Source organism: Petromyzon marinus, unplaced genomic scaffold (genome assembly GCF_048934315.1).
Source record: "Petromyzon marinus isolate PM22_M1 ecotype Great Lakes invasive population unplaced genomic scaffold, UKy_Petmar_22M1.pri1.0 PM_Scaffold_28, whole genome shotgun sequence".
NCBI lineage: Eukaryota > Metazoa > Chordata > Hyperoartia > Petromyzontiformes > Petromyzontidae > Petromyzon > Petromyzon marinus.
Window position 1 is genome coordinate 120,460 of NW_027423257.1, and position 9,237 is coordinate 129,696.

The 9,237-nt window shown below is 50.8% G+C and overlaps 1 long non-coding RNA gene across 1 annotated transcript; it reads left to right on the forward strand.

Annotated features, from left to right (window-relative positions):
• The first annotated feature begins 891 nt into the window (after positions 1 to 891).
• On the forward strand, positions 892 to 8,987 carry LOC142923097 (uncharacterized). Its single transcript, XR_012940520.1, has 4 exons — positions 892 to 1,065; positions 3,307 to 3,423; positions 7,659 to 7,803; positions 8,171 to 8,987. It is a non-coding gene; the product is annotated as an uncharacterized LOC142923097 (long non-coding RNA).
• Positions 8,988 to 9,237: the final 250 nt, after the last annotated feature.

Here is a 9,237-nt window from a genome sequence, read left to right on the forward strand (position 1 = left end):
CCACCAACAACACCACCACCATCAACACCAACACCACTATCAACAACACCACCACCAACTCGACTACCAACACCACCACCAACACCACCAGCAACACCACCACCATCAACACCAACAACACCACCATCAACAACACCACCATCAACAACACCACCACCAACTCGACTACCAACACCACCAACAGCACCACCAACAACACCACCACCACCAACACAACCACCATCAACACCAACACCATCAACACCACCAACAACACCACTAGCAACAAAGATAAAGATCCCCCTTATAGATGAAATAGACTGTTGGGGCAAGTGCTGATAGCCAGCAGTACCTATGAAGGCCAGAACGGCACACGAGGGAATGGGTGGCCAACACAACGCCCGACCGCCTTTGTCTCCCTAGTGGCGACGCTTTCACACCACACCAGGTACTCATTTGAGGCTGAGTCGACCTAGGGGAGGCCCAGGACCGGTTCACATAATCGCCACCGTGTTGGCCTTGAGAGGGAATCCAACTCGGGATCACCGGGTTCATAGCGCGGCGCGTTAACCACTACACACACACAGACTCACACACACAGACTCACACACACACAGACACACACACACAGACTCACACACACACAGACACACACACAGACTCACACACACACAGACTCACATCACCTCACCGCTCCTCACCTTCGCCAGATGCTCTCCCCGCCTCTCTAACGGACAAACTGCCAGGGGGAAGCGCGTGGCTCGAGACGAGGGGGCGGTACCATGAGACCACGCCCACTGCGACGTAAACAGCCCTGAGCCCCTCCCCCCACCGGAGCTCCTCCCCCCCATGGCCACACCCCCTCGCCCCACCCCTTTACCCCCCTCACCCCGCCCCTCCCCCCGCTGCTTCTTCCGCTGAGGCCGGGGCGAGTGGAGGCGGCGCTGTGCATTGTGGGTGGCGAGCGGCCGATTTGGATTCCCGCTCACGGCCACCGTCGGTGGCTCGCGAGCTTCTGAAGCGGCGGCTCGCTGGCTGGGCCACCTCTACGTCGACTCAGCCCGAAGAAGGCGAGAAGCTTGCACGGTGTGGACACAGCAGCAGTGGCGGTGGTGCGGGGGAGGGGGAGGCAGAGGAGGCGCCTGGCCCACAGCCGTCACGCGCTAGGCGCCTGCTGAGTTCACGGCCCTGCTGCTGATGATGAGGAGAGGCACTGCCAGATTGCGGCTGATGGGATGAGTTAAATTTAGTTTTTTTGTGTCTCTGGAGGGACGGATTTGTTGTCGTGGCAGAAATGGCCTCCACTTGAGGCCGCGATGTGGAGTATTTGGTCTCCTCTTCCACGCTGGGCGTAGCCACACTTTACCCCTCCACACGCGGGCCGTGAGCTCACTGGACTTGCAATGCAGAGGTGCAGGTTCGAGTCCATTTCACACTCAGCCACCCACTCAGCTACCCACTCACCCACCCACTCACTCAGCCACTCACTCACTTAGCCACCCACTCACCCACCCACTCACTCAGCCACTCACTCACCCACCCACTCACCCACAGAGGGATAAAGACCCTTCATGCAGTGGTTGTGTAGTATCTGCGTTAATATTTTTGTTGTTTGGTTATGGTGGTGGTTGTGGTGGTGGTTGTGATTATATTTGGTTGTAGTGGTGGTTGAGGTTACAGTTGTGTTGTAGGTGGTTATATTGGTTGTTATGGTAATTGTGGCTCTGGTTGTGGTGGTTTTGGTTGTGGTTATAATTGTGGTTGTGTAGGTTGTGGTTAAATGTGCGGTTGTGGTCTTTGTGGTTATATTTGTTATAATTGTGTAGGTGGTGGTTGTAATGGTCATAGTTGTGGTGTAGGTGGTTATGATGGTTGTTTTGGTAGTTGTATGTATTTTGAACTTCTATCGCACCCTACCCAGCCAACCGTGATAATTGGAGGTGTGGTATTAGTTGTGGTTATTTTATGGTTCTTTTGGTTATAGTTGTGGTGGTGATTGTGGTTGGTGCAGGTGCTGGGATGAAGGATGCGTTCTGGGTCCTCTGCCCATGCGGCTCCAACAGCGATGGCTCCAGCCAGCACTGCCGCCCCTGTGTCGCATTGGTCACATGACCTTGCCTCCCAGCATACCTTGCAGTCGTCGTTGATTCTGGGCCATCTTTACCTCCTGCATCTCGAGAGGAGCTCTCGCTTCCTGCACGCGCTCTCCTCCTACCTCTGCTCTCTCTCCCCGTGTCTCCCTCCTCTCTCTCCCCGTGTCTCCATCCCCCTCTAATTTCTGGGTGGTCCAGGTTCAGGGGTCAGGAGTTTACTGGCTGCACTCCAACCTTTGACCTTGGCTGTCATTCGAGTGGATTTGTCACACAGCAGTCAACCCATAGCATCAGGATCTGTCCCGTGACCTCCTCCTGTGCCTAGCCTGGAACAGCAGTCAACCTGTGGCACCCGGATCTGTCCTGTGACCTCCTCCTGCACCTAGCCTGGTACAGCAGTCAACCCATGGCACCTGGGTCTGTCCCGTGTCCTCCTGCATCCAGCATGGCTTAGCAGTCAACCCATGGTACTTGGGTCTATCCCGTGTACTGCTGCTCCTGCACCTGCACCTAGTCTGGCACAGCAGTCAACCCATGGCACCTGGTTTGTTGTGATGACATTACCGCCACGTAGTGGCGAATGGTGGCCATTGTTGTGAGTTGGTGGGCTTGTGTGTAAGTAATTGTGATTGAGTGTGTGACTATCATGTCGTGTGTGCGAGTTGGATGGTAATGGTGTGCTTATGAGGGTGAGTGTGTGTGGGTGTGTGAGTTTCGTGGTGAGGATGTGAGTGATGGTATGTGACAGTGTGAGTTTGATGGTGATTGTATCATGGTGAGTGCAAGCAATACTGTGAGTTTGACTTAATTCCCCCCCCCCTCCCTCTACCCACTACCCACTCTTCCTTCCTCTCCCCCCACTCTCCCCACCCCCTCTACCTCACCCCCTCTACCTCCCTCTCTACCTCCCTCTCTTTCCCTGCCTCTATCCCTCTCCTTTCTCCCGTAACTACCTCGCCTGTAATACAGGAGGTCGTGGGTTCGATCCCTACCCTCACACCTGCTATATATTTTAAGTTTGCATGTCTCTCTCTCCCTGTGGTCGCGTTCAGAGTGTTTGGTTTCTATAAGTGTCGACGTGATGATAAGCCACTTCGTTGACCGATAATTTTTGGCCTTTTCTCTTCTGAAGAAGAGCTGTGTAGCTCGGTGGGCCTCACCTGGTAAAATATAAATAGTTTAGTTTCCTCTCTTCCTCCTTCCTTCCTCCCTCTCCACACCCCCTACCCCCCAGCACAATAACAAGAAGCAGGAGGAGGAAGGTTCGTCTCCCAAGCCGAGCGCTTCCAGGTCCACCTTCATGATCCTCCCTCTGCCCCAGGGTGGAAAGATCCCCTGGCACAGGGTTACGGTATCCCACCCACATACACACAGGGTTACAGTACCCCCTACTCACATGCCAGGCTATGTGCACCACACAGAGACCTAAAGACTCGCACATAGATCCATAGACTCACACAGACCCATAGACTTACACAGAAACCAATTAACTCAAACAAAGACCTGTCGAAACACAGACAATATTCTTGCACAAAGACCCATAGACTCGCACAGACTCATCCACTCGTGCACTCATCCACTCAACGACTCACAGGCTTACTCGCTCACCCAATCCCTCACCTACTCAGCCACTCACTCAAGAACGCTCTCATCCATTTACCCACCCACTTGCTCACCCACTCGTGCATCCACTCACATAATCACTCATAAACTCACCCACTCACACGCTCAGAAACTGACTCACAAAATAATTCACCCACTCGTGCACTCACTCGCCCACTTCCCCATGTGCACACAGATTCACCCACTTACTTACTCGCTCACAGACTCCCTCTCTGATAGACTCGCTCACTCACACTCAATCGCTCACAAGAAGCTCTCACCCACTAACTTATTCAGAAACTCACTCAACCACCGACCCACTTACTTAAAAACTACCTCACTTATCCACACCCACTCACTGACCTACTTACTCATTCACTCGCTCAGCCACTCACTGACCAACTCGCTCACTTGCAGACTCACTCACTCACTCATCCACTCACTCCGAAACTCATTCATCCACCCACCGACTCACTCGCAACCATTAACCCATCCACTCAATCATTTCATCCATTCACTCATCCACTCACTCAACTACTCACTCATTCAACAACCCACTTACTCAGCCACTCATTCAGAAACTCATTCACCTACTCACCCACACACTCACTCACCCACTTACCTATCCACTCTTCCACTCATTCAAGCATCCACTCTCTTAACCACGATCTCAGAATATCACTCACCCACTCACCCTCCCAATAATTTCATCACTCACTCACCCACTCACTCCATCAGTCACTCACCCACTCACTCATCCACTCAATCAATAACCTGCTCATTTACTTACTCACAAATGCGCTCATCTACTTGCTCAATTAGTCACTCACTCACCCACATTTTCACATTTATTCCTTCCGCACTTCCTCATTCAGCTACTTCGCCAATGATTATCTTATTCATTCACTCAATCACGTATCCACTCACTCAACTACTCACCCATCCACCCAATCACTCAGAAACTCACTCACCCACTCACCCACTCAATTATCCACTCACTGACCCACTCACTAACTCACTCAGAAATGCACTCACCCACCCACTCATTTATCAAATCATCCACTCTCTCACCTACTCACCCACTCACACACAAATGTACACACTCACTAACCCACTCCCTCACCTACTCACTCACCTACTCACTCATCCACTCGCTCAACCACTCACAGATTCACTCACTCACAGACTCTCTCATCCACCAATTCTCACTTGGTCACCCACTCATCTACTCAATAATTCACCCACCCACAAACGCACACACAAAAACACCCACAAAGATAAAGATCCCCCGTATAGCCATAACAGACCGTTGGGGCAAATGCTGTTAGCAAGCACCTATGAAAGCCAGCATGGAACACGAGGGGGTGGGTGGCCAGCAACAGGCACGGCCAACTTTGTCTCCCTAGTGGTGAGGTGTGTGCACTTCACCACTAGGGAGATGAAGTTGGCCGTAGGTCAACACAGCCTCAAATGAGTGCCTGGTGAGGTGTGTGCACCTCAGCAGGCACTCATTTGAGGCTGTGTTGACCTACGGGATGCCTGGTTCAGATAATCGTCACCAGTGTTGACCATTAGAGGGAATCAAACCTGGGTCGCCAAGTTCGTAGCGCAGCACACTAATCGCTATACTACACACTCACTCTCACAAGCTCATTCACTCTCACAAGCTCACTCACTCTCACAAACTCACTCACTCTCACAATCTCAATCACTCTCTCACAAGCTTACTCACTCCCACAAGCTCGCTCTCACAAACTCACTCTCATAATCTCCCTCACTCTCACAAACTCACTCACCCTCACAAACTCACTCTCACAAGCTCACTCACTCTCACAAGCTCTCTCTCACAAACTTACTCACTCCCACATGCTCACTCACACTCACAAGCTCACTCACACTCACAAGCTTACACTCACAAACTCACTCTCACAAGCTCACTCACTCTCACAAACTCACTCACTCCCACATGCTCACTCACTCTCACACACTCACTCGCTCTCACAAGCTCACTCGCTCTCCCAAACTCACTCGTTCTCACAAACTCACTCGCTCTCATAAGCTCACTTACTCTCACAAGCTCACTCTCTCTCACAAGCTCACTCGCTCTCAAAAACTCACTCACTCTCACAAGCTCACTTACTCTCACAAACTCACTCGCTCTCACAAACTCACTCACTCTCACAAACTCACTTTCACAAACTCACCCTCGCACAAACTCACTCACTCTCACAAACTCACCCTCGCACAAACTTACTCTGACTCACTCTCACACAAAGACAAATACATTCCCTGTTTGAGATTCCCTTTTAGCCTGAAGAGACTGTTGGGGAATGTGCTGTTAGCGAGCACCTATTGAGACCGAATCAGCACACTCGGGAGTGGGTTGCTTTAGAGTTCAGTGTTACTCACTGGGGCTTCCATAGAGTTCGGTGTTAATAACTGGGACTTCCTTAGAGTTCAGTGTTACTCATTGGGGCTCCAATAGGGTTAAGTGTTAATCACTGGATCTCCCATAGGGTTCAGTGTTGCTCACTGGGTCTCCCATAGGGTTGCATGTTAATCAATGGGTCTCCCATAGGGTTCGTGTTACTCACTGGGTCTCCCATAGAGTTCAGTGTTACTCACTGGGTCTCCCATAGGGTTGAGTGTTAATCACTGGGTCTCCCATAGGGTTTGGTGTTAATCACTGGGGCTCCAATAGGTTTCAGTGTTACTCACTGGGTCTCCCATAGGGTTCAGTGTTAATTACTGGGTCTCCCATAGGGTTCAGTATTAATCACTGGGTCTCCCATCGGGTTCAGTGTTACTCACTGGGTCTCCCATAGAGTTCAGTGTTACTCACTGGGCATTCCATAGGGTTGAGTGTTACTGGGTCTTCCATAGGGTTCATTGTTATTTACTGGGTCTCCCATAGGGTGGAGTGTTAATCACTGGGGCTCCCATAGAGTTCAGTTTTAATAACTGTGTCTCCCATAGAGTTCAGTGTTAATCACTGGGGCTCACATAGGGTTCAGTGTTAATCATTGGGTCTCCCATAGGGTTCGTGTTAATCACAGACCCATAGATTCCTAAAACCCTAACTCTATAAACACCTAAACCTCTATACCCCTAACCCTCTAAACCCCTATACTCCGAAAACCATAACCCTCTAATCTCCTTCACCCTTAACACCCTAACTTTCTAATCCCCTTAACCCTTAAACCCCTCACCCTCTAAACTCCTCACCCTCTAAACCCCTATGCCTCTAACCCCCTAACCCTCTGAACCCAAACCCCTAACTCTTTGAGCCCCCAACTTTCTAAATCCTTAAAAACCAAACCCTCTAAAACCCTAACCCTCGAAACCTATGGCCTTCTAAAGCGTAACCTTCAGAACCCTTAACCCTGTAAACCTCGAAACCTTAACATTCTACAACCCTAATCCCTAACCTAAATCCGAACCCATCTAAACCCCAACCATCTCAAAATCTAACTAACCCCTAACCCTCTAAACACCTAACCTTCTAAACCCCAACCTTCTAAACCTCTAACCCTCTAAAAACCCTAAAACCCAAACCCTCTAAACACCTAACCCTCTAATCTCCTAACCGTTTAAACCCCTATACCCCTACAACCCAAACCCTAAAAAAACCCTAACCCTCAAACCTTTATTACACTAAACCCATAACCCTCTAAACCCCCAACTCTCCAATCCCATGTTTTTTTTTGCGGTAAGATCGTGTAAATATAAATGTCTTAAAACCCGTCACCACCCGACACAGCCAATTAATAAAGTTTGTCACGTGAACAAAAGTGCCAATTAGTTTCTACTTTGGCACATCGGTGTGTTGGAGACTAACCCAAATAAACCTTTATTATGCATAACGCCTCAACCCCATAACTCCCCCTGCGCCACCCCCCATGTCCCCCCTCACCCCCCACACCCCCCTCACCCCCCACACCCACCACACCCCCCTCGCCTCCCCCCGCTGCTACTTCCGCTGAGGCCGGGGCGAGTGGAGGCTGCGCTGTGCATTGTGGGTGGCGAGAGGCTGATTTGGATTCCCTCTCACGGTCACCGTCGGTGGCTCGCGAGCTTCTGAAGTGGTGGCTCGTTGGCTGGGCCTCCTCTACGTCGACTCAGCCAGAAGGTGTGAACCAAGCGTGGTGTGGACACATCAGCAGTGGCGGTGGTGGGGGGGGAGACAAAGGAGGCATCTGGCCCACAGGTGCCTCCTTTGTCTCACTCCCCCCGTGTCTCCCTCCCCTCTCTCCCCGTGTCTCCCTCCCCTCTCTCCCCGTGTCTCCCTCCTCTCTCTCCCCGTGTCTCCCTCCTCTCTCTCCCCGTGTCTCCCTCCACTCTCTCCCCGTGTCTCCCTCCTCTCTCTCCCCGTATCTCTCTCCTCTCTCTCCCCGTGTCTCCCTCCTCTATCTCCCCATGTCTCCCTCCCTCCTCTCTCTCCCCGTGTCTCCCTCCCTCCTCTCTCTCCCCATGTCTCCATGTCCCCTTCTCTCTAGGTGGTGCAGGTTCAGGAGTTTTCTGGCTGCACTCCGACCTTTGGCCTTGGCTGTCGCCCAAGTGGGATTGTCGCACAGCAGGCAACCCATAGCATCAGTATCTGTCCCATGACCTCCTCTTGCACCTAGCCTGGCACAGCAATCAACCCATGGCACCTGGGTTGTTGTGATGACATCACCGTCATGTAGTGGCAAATTACGGCTGTTGTCATCGTGAGTTTGTAGGCTTGTGTGTGAGTAATGGTGCATGTGTGACTTTCATGATGTGTGTGAGAGTAGGATGGTTGGGGCGTGTTTTTGAGGGTGAGTGTGTGAGTATCATGGTGAGTGTGTGGGTGTGTGAGTGTGTTTTAGATGGCTGGCAATGTTGATGGGTGGTGATGATGATGCAAGCCTTGTGCTAGAGAATGGCCCACTGAAACTAATATAACAGAGCATCTTCTGAGTACCCTTTAAGTGCTGTCTGGTCCACATCGTAAAGGGTAGAACTTTCCCACCTGTCCTTCGATGTTTGCATGACTGCTTTTGTTTTATTTTGTGAATAGCAAAAAGCATTCAACCCCATAATACATGTTGTTTTATTGGTCGCTCGTCCATTTCATATCCCATAGCGTAACCACTCATATATTTGGATTCCTCTCGATGAGGCGGGCAGTACGAGTACCACCTTGATGGGGCTGCGACGTTTCCTTCCAGAGTTATTACCAAAAAACCACAAACATCCCAGAATCCTCTCGGTTTGGGGTCAAAATATTGTCACTTATTAAATCCCATAAGAAACGTCGCATCGAATAAATGTGATTGAATTCTCCCCGCCTGGACGAGCGGAATTGAATGGTGCAACTGGTTTTGCTGTGCTGTGTTAAATTCGATGTTTGCATGACTGCTTTTGTTTTATTTTGTGAATAGCAAAAAGCATTCAACCCCATAATACATGTTGTTTTATTGGTCGCTCGTCCATTTCATATCCCATAGCGTAACCACTCATATATTTGGATTCCTCTCGATGAGGCGAGCAGTACGAGTACCACCTTGATGGGTCTGCGACGTTTCCTTCCAGAGTTATT